Source organism: Charadrius vociferus, unplaced genomic scaffold (assembly GCF_000708025.1).
Source record: "Charadrius vociferus isolate BGI_N301 unplaced genomic scaffold, ASM70802v2 scaffold104, whole genome shotgun sequence".
NCBI classification, from domain to species: domain Eukaryota; kingdom Metazoa; phylum Chordata; class Aves; order Charadriiformes; family Charadriidae; genus Charadrius; species Charadrius vociferus.
In genome coordinates, this window is record NW_009648255.1 from 3,575,141 (window position 1) to 3,582,844 (window position 7,704).

The window sequence follows — 7,704 nt, forward strand, 5'->3', positions numbered from 1 at the left end:
AGTTGAGCCTGTGCTCAATTGAACAACATAGTGCTGCAACTGCGGAGTCACGAATTACAGACCAAACTCACAAGAGGCTAATCCGGGTACGTGTTGCTTATTAAATTTCTGCATGATGGAGGAAGATTCTTCTCATCTTCTGCCAAAAAGTTCTAGCTGTTATGCAGGTTTCGCACTGCAGTGGCAACAAGAACTGCAGAGGTTTTATACACACACGCTCTATCCTTATCGGCAAGTCAAAATCGCTATGCCTTCCTTTTTTGAAATCTCATTTCCAATTATATCACTCTGATCTTGGGGTTAATTAGCATGTAGTCTTCAGCCTTGGCACTTTGACCCAAAACGGTGTAGCTCTAAATACTATATATAAATATATCTGATAGGTATCATTCTTAGCAGCAGCACCTGAATATCTGCATTAAAGCATGTTCTGTTATGGGGACTGAGGAAGACAATTGTGGATAAGTGCGGTAAGGTAAGCACTAATATGTTTCTGTCTGCACCCTAATTAACTGTATCACTCCTAGTACTTAAAACAGATTTATTTGCACAGCATCTGCACACTTTTTGTTTTTTAGGACATCTTTGTAGGGGTAAAAATTACATAAAACACCTATCAAAACACAACTCCGCTACAGTTCTGAATCCCCGAACAAAAATGACCACATAATTGCACTTGAATTTTGTTACATTAGGGTGGTTTTTTTTTTATATTCTCATAAAAATAGCTTAAACTTTTGGCATCTTGCACAGCACGGTACTAACAGAAGAGCCTAAACTTACAGCTCTGCCTACAAATAATTCTGGAACATGAACATCACCTCATTTGCCATAAGGGGCTGTGTGGTAGTCTTCAGTACACCTCCACCCTGATATTTGCCCAAAAGCTGTTGGGGCATACATGATGCCTCTGCATTTTCTGCAGGGTTTTTTTTGTTGTGTTTGGGGAGAAGATGACTCTGCGGTGGGGGTGTGCCTGCGGCAGGGGCGGCAATCTGAAATTTGAACCACAGCCTGAGGGTTTTTTTGCCGCCTTTAAATGAAAATTATAGTACACTTTATGTGTTTGTACCCAGAGCATACAGGAGCGTTTGCAGCACTGTAAAACAGCCAGCCCTCTGAAGCAAAGCGATATTACTTCTGGCTGTCAGACATTATGAAATTGAAAATGATGATCTTCCAGATCGACACAGACATGCCAAGATAAGAGCCCAGATTCCTGGAAATGACAGGGCTATCGGCACTTGTGGACAGAACTGGGGAGGGAACTTGTAACCTGCGGTAATAGGCTTGGCTTTCAACTCCATTCCTGCATAAGAAAGAAAACTAAGAACATATTGTCAATATCTCAACCCCTTTTGATGATGTTCGTGAAGATGTACAAAGGATGTATCCAATCTTTGATTGATGGAGCATTTTAATTGCTAATTGCCTCGTACACAGGTGTGACTTAGTCTGCGTGAAGCACACAGTTCATCTGAAACTACAGCTTCTTGTTTCTAAACAGCTCACTTCAAAGGCTTTCTTACACAGCTTCACGTAAAAGGTAGCTTCCCTAACTCATGTTCTGTAGCCAAAAAAAAAAAAAAGATGATGCCTCCAGTTGTCAGATGTCACCTAACCATTATGGATAAGAAGCAGAAAGAGAATTGTGTTCAGCACTTGGGATTATTTTATATGACGTGTCACTGTGTGTTATCTCCATTGTTCCACGTGTGCTAATAAAGCACAATTTCCAATACCTGCAACAGCTGACCCTTGCCGAAGCCGGGGATGCGGTGCCGGTCTCTTGGCCATCCATCCTGATGCAAGGCAAAGGGTTACTCAGTGCCGTACCTCTGTCATCTTTGTCATTCCTCAATCAGTCTTACGTGTTTGATGCAAAAAAGCAGCACTGGGCTGCTACATTCCAGGAGGGGATGCGGGATACTGCATCCTTGGCATGCGCGGCTGCGGGCAGCTCTGCCGGCTGGGTAGGTCTGGAGCAACGCTGTCGAATGTCTTAGTGCTTCTGAATTATCGGGATATATTTTGAGTTGCAGATGACTCTGCAAAAATTTAATCTCTTGAGCAAAAAGTGTCTGTGGTTGGTATCTGCTGGAATCTCCTTGGAAAATCTCAGCTGTTTCTGAGGATGCCAATTGAGAAAACATGTTGGTTTGCCTGTTAAAGTACTGACAATCATTGATGTAAAAAATCAAACAGACCAAACCCAATCCTGTCCTCATGCTTTTGAGAAAAGGAGTTATTTTTTTTTTATTTTTTTTTAAATTAAGAACTGGTCTTTGCATTTCTCCTGTCCTTGTTTGAAAATCCCTGCTATTGTTCCAAAGCGTGCACCTTTGAAAAACTGTATTTTGAACCTGGAGGGGGGGAAGCCCCTGTCTGTAGGAGGGGTTAGGGAAAGGGGCAGGACACGTTCATGCAGCTCTGATAAGGAGGGTTGGAGCAGGTGCCAAAATGTGGAGATCACAAGGCTCCTGAGCCTGTCTAGCTTAAACCGGTGGGGAAGGAGTTAGATCATGCATCTGTGAAAGGGAGAAGGTTGAGATCGGGTCAGACAATACAGGAAACATAAATGGGAAAAATGATCAGGAAAAAATCTTGCCCCAGTAGATTTTAAAAGCTGTAACTAGAAATTGAAGATTTCTGTATCTTATTGTTTGTTTCCTTCCGACAGAATAACTGCCGAAGTGCCCCGTGTGGAAAGCTATCACTACGGTCAATTATTTGCTGCTCAGACCTTTGTATCAGGAATCCAGGCTTCCGGCCCCATTAATAACCCTTCACTGAATTTCTTTCATTTTGTTTATAGGGCTTTGGGGTTTTTTGTTTGGTTTTTCTCTTTTTTGTTCAAGAAACGATGGAGAAATCCTACACAGAACACCAGGGTTTATATTTGTCACTAAATTCCAGAGTCAAAAATAGGGAAATTCCACTGTCCGTATTGATATAATCTTTTTTTTGATGGGATCCCTTTGCTTTCCACACAAAAGGACGATTTACTCTCGGTGCCAATCATCGAGACCCAAGCAGGGCCCAGGCACGGCCACGGCTCAAGTCAGTACAAACAATATTGGACTATGTAAAGTGCCAAATATTCAAAAAGGTTTGTGTCCCGTGTTTTCGCCTGGAACCTACAATGCAGAGGTCCTTTTGACCTTAAGGTCTCTCTGCTTCAGCTCTCAGTCTGTAAAACATCCGCTCCTTACACAGCTATGTTGCAAAAACAAATGTGTATTCACAGGGCATTTGAATGGTATTGTAATGAACTCCCAGGAGTAAAATAAATATTTATTTAATTGGGATAATTATGTTAAGAATGTGCAAGAAACTGCCCCTTGGCCATAGATTCGGGTACAAGAAAACAAACCCTAAAAGATAATTTAAGATCTGAAGGGTGGGCATTGCTGCTTCCCTGACCCCAGGGGAAGGAGCCTTGGTGTAGTATATGGCCATGCAATTAATGCTTCTTCATAATGTGTAAAAGTCTTTAAAAGGAATTATAATTCTGCTGCTTTTTTTTTCTCCTAGTCCTTGGTTCAGGATAGGCATTTAAAAAGTAATGTGCCAACGAGACATACAAACCACACAAGAAATCTGTTTCTCAGATATTTCCATGCACTTTTTTTTTTTTTCCTTAGAGGGAAAAAATATGTGCATGTATATATGTATGGGCAGATAAGTAAAACTCATGTACAGACAAAGCGCAGAATTTGCTTTTTGATGCACCTACTACCTGAACGTGTCTGTTGTGAAAGGATACATTTGAACGCCACAGTGACAACATGCTTTATATATAAAGTCTAAAGTGATAATTGCATTACTTTGAGTTTTCATGGGTTTGTACAGGTATTTTATTTGGATTTAACAGAACAGATATATCAAATTAGCAATGACTTATTTGACAGAAATAAGATCTGAGGGCTGGAGCACCTCTCCTATGAGGAGAGGCTGAGAGAGTTGGGGCTGTTCAGCCTGGAGAAGAGAAGGCTCCGGGGAGATCTTATTGCGGCCTTCCAGTACCTAAAAGGGGCTCCAGGAGAGCTGGGGAAGGACTATTTACTGGGGCATGGAGTGACAGGACGACGGGGAATAGCTTTAAACTGGAAGGGGGCAGGTTTAGATTAAACATTAGGAAGAAGTTTTTCACTCTGAGGCTTGTAAGGCACTGGAACAGGTTGCCCAGAGAGGTTGTTAAGGCCCCATCCCGGGAGGTGTTCAAGGCCAGGCTGGACGTGGCTTTGGGCAACCTGGGCTGGTGGGAGGTGTCCCTGCCATGGCAGGGAGGGGTGGAACTCGATGATCTTCAAGGTCCCTTCCAACCTAAACTGTTCTATGATTCTATGAAATAACCTGAGGTATCATACTGTTTAAAATCTGATGATCAGGAAGCATCCAGAAGATGTAATGCTAATGTCGCACCAAGTATGTGGCCTACAAAGGTCATTATGCTCCTTGTTTCTACGTTACTCATTTATTCATTTCTTTTAGAAGTCAACACAAGTTGACTTCTGAAATACTTTTGAGTCTGATTCAATTCCCAGTGACATGAACAGAAGTCTTTCTAGTGGATGTAACAGGTCTTGGACTTGGTCCTGGCTCCGCAGTGCTTTGCAGCGTGGAGGACGAGGGTATTCCTCGGTGAGCACGGGGCACGCTTGGCTGCGAGAGCTGGCTGAGCTGGTCACGGGGGAAATAAGGCAGCACAAGTGATTGTGCCCCTCTTGCAATTCAACAGCATTGAGTGCTGCCCTGCAAAGAGCAGAGGACTGGCATTGTCATGGTCATTATGATCTTTTCTGATTTTTTTTTTTTTTTTTTTGCTTTGCAAATTGTTTGTATTTGTTGCATCTTATTAATCTTCATTATCCATTCTGCAGTATTGCCTGTCCTGCATGTAGAATTCACCTTTAGCCTTCTGAAAGGTCCTGAAAATTCTCCTTTTTTTCCGAGTCTTTTTAGGCCTTGGGCTACCTTGGCAAACCCCCGGTGCCCTGCTTCTCTCTGCACCTAGCTATGTTAAGACAAGACAGCCCTCGACGCTTGCCCCGTTCCTGCTGGGCAGAGATGGGTGCGTGTCGGGACAGGGCAGGACCGACTTTAAGAAAATGTCTCTCCGCCTTCTTTCTTTCCATTTGCTTCAAGGTTTAGCAAGCCCTCGCCTGCTGGGATGTCCCGGAGTAGCTCTCTGCTGTGGCAAACTTTGCCAAAAAGCCTCTCTGACACCTCAGAATTAAGGACCCCCATCACCTTTGGGCTCGAGTTGAAGCAGTGAACTGCACGCAGACTGCGGGAACACCAAGACCACCCCAACGTTAGTTCTGTTACAAACCAGACGAGGGACCGGTGCTAGATACGGTTAGGATTTGTCTTCTATCCTAATTAAGTTTTTTTTTCTTTTATCTTTGCAAAGTCAAATTAAATGATACAGATGTGTCATCTGTTGCAGGGATGTTTTATGACTACAGTCTTCAAGGGAAAACCAGAACCTGCTTCTAGAGACTGTTTCCACCAAGAATATCTTGCTGAGATAAATCAAACACTTCTGTATTTCATGTGCTTGCCAATCAGCTTGACGTTCTAGGTTGTAACTGAATGACCAAAGTTTATTAAAATAATAAGTTATCTTTGAGCAAAGCTACCTTAGAATATTTAATACCAGTTCTTTCTACTTGTCCTTTATGTATGGTGCCTTTTTGATACACTTAGTATGAAGTGTACTCTTAACATGAGTATGACTGTACTTTTAATATCAGTTCCCTTAAAGTACTAAGTGATTCTCTTACTATAAACACATTAACAGTCAACTATTTCTTTTATGAGTAAGAGAAGTTGCATTCAAAAGAGAGTAAGGACATAAAACTTCTATTAGTTATTCATTTGCCATATATATTTTTTTACTATTTATCTTACTTTCCTTCTCTTGTCATATTGTGACTGCTTTTATGTTGATTAATTGCATCCAGATATTTGAGGCTGGGCAACAGAACTGTTGACTGGGTATGTCTATGAAAAGTGTGAAATCCAGATGTGCTGAGCATATTCTCACATAAGTCTTTAGTACAAAGGTAGCTTAAAAATAAAGTTCTTCAGGATTTTGTTCACAATAGTTTAATGCATCTTTGGGACTTCACTGTCTTCATGTTAAATAGAATTTCCAATAAAATGCACAGTAATGTACAGAGATGTCTCTTTCCTAAACTTTTCATAAAATTTCTTATAATGTGCTCTAGGAATAAAATAATTTGTAAATTCTATATTTGACCACATTAATATCCTCTTAGTGCTCTTATTTGTAAGTGGAAGGACTATTCCTTCCCACACATAACCATGTAATATTTGTGGATAATGACAGAAGTTGCTTATGGAAAGGAATATTCCATTAGGTTTTTTTTAATGTGGTTATGGTAATTAATGGTTATTTGGTGAATAATAGAATAGTGAAGTAAGAATAATGAACTAGAAAATGCAGTCCCTATTCAGAAGTTTTATAAAACACAAGAATATTAGGGACCAGAAATGTTGATGGGTTTCTTGGTCCGATTTGGGAGCCTGTGCCACACATTTCTGAAGGTCCATGGAAAGGAATAACTGATTTGCCTTCAAATCTCTTCTCCAAAGGTTGAAGATGCTTTGGGAAGGGGAATGCAACTATAATCCAAATGCTTTGTTCCCCCGAATACTACCTGAATTGCAATGTTCAATCACAAGGTGGCAGTTATGTTTCACAGATAACTTTTTTTTTTTTTAAACTCTCTCTTGCTTTTGGTCCAGCTCAAAAAAATGCCAATGTGTGACTCCTGGCTCAATTCACCTGTTTTCCTATGAACAAACGTTCTTTACGTACCTGAAAGAGGACCTCTTAGTATATGCATAGGTTTCAACTCTAATTCAATCCTACAGCATGTATGCACAATAAGACTATGAACAGAAGTAAGGTTGCAAAGCTGCTTCATTTTCTTTTCATGTGGCTGCAGTCCTCACCGTAAATTTCCATTAAAATGATTGATGTTAAAGAGTTACTAAAATTGTTCCTATTAGTACTTTTAAATTTTGGTCACAAATGAATTGCTTGTTTATCTTATCTGAATATTGTTATTCCTTTTATCCTTCCCATTCAAAACTGCTACCTGCTTCCATATACAGTCTGTACGAGTCAAGTTAGGTATATTCAACTAACTGTATCATTTTACCCACTGCAAACTTTTAACAGGATCTGAGTACAGATAGAGAATAACCTCCTGACTGATATTTCACACTTGACTTGACTTTCTACAGGACCTGGGGACATGCATAACCAACTGCAGTTGCATGAGATGTTCTAGAGCGTGTTTGCTCCTCTCCTCAATCCTTTAGGAGTTGAAAATCTTGTGATTATTGTGTGGGACCTTCAGCTTTTTCTTGTCTTTCTGTTAATTTGCTTCATTTCTCACACAAAAATCAGATTGCTGTGGCTTTTTGGAACAGTTTTCCTCTTGGAATTGTCTTCTGTGATTGCGTTTTGAGCATAAGAATCAAAAATCACCAAATGTTTCTTGGAGATGTTGAATGACATGGTACGTAGCTGGGTTCTGTGCGCCTCACTCAGAGGCAGAGATAGCTGGAAAAGTGTAATATTATTGTTGTTGATGTTGTTATTTATTTTCTCCCCCCCAATTTGGCTTTTGACTGGAAAAAAAAAAATGTAAAAATGTCACTGTG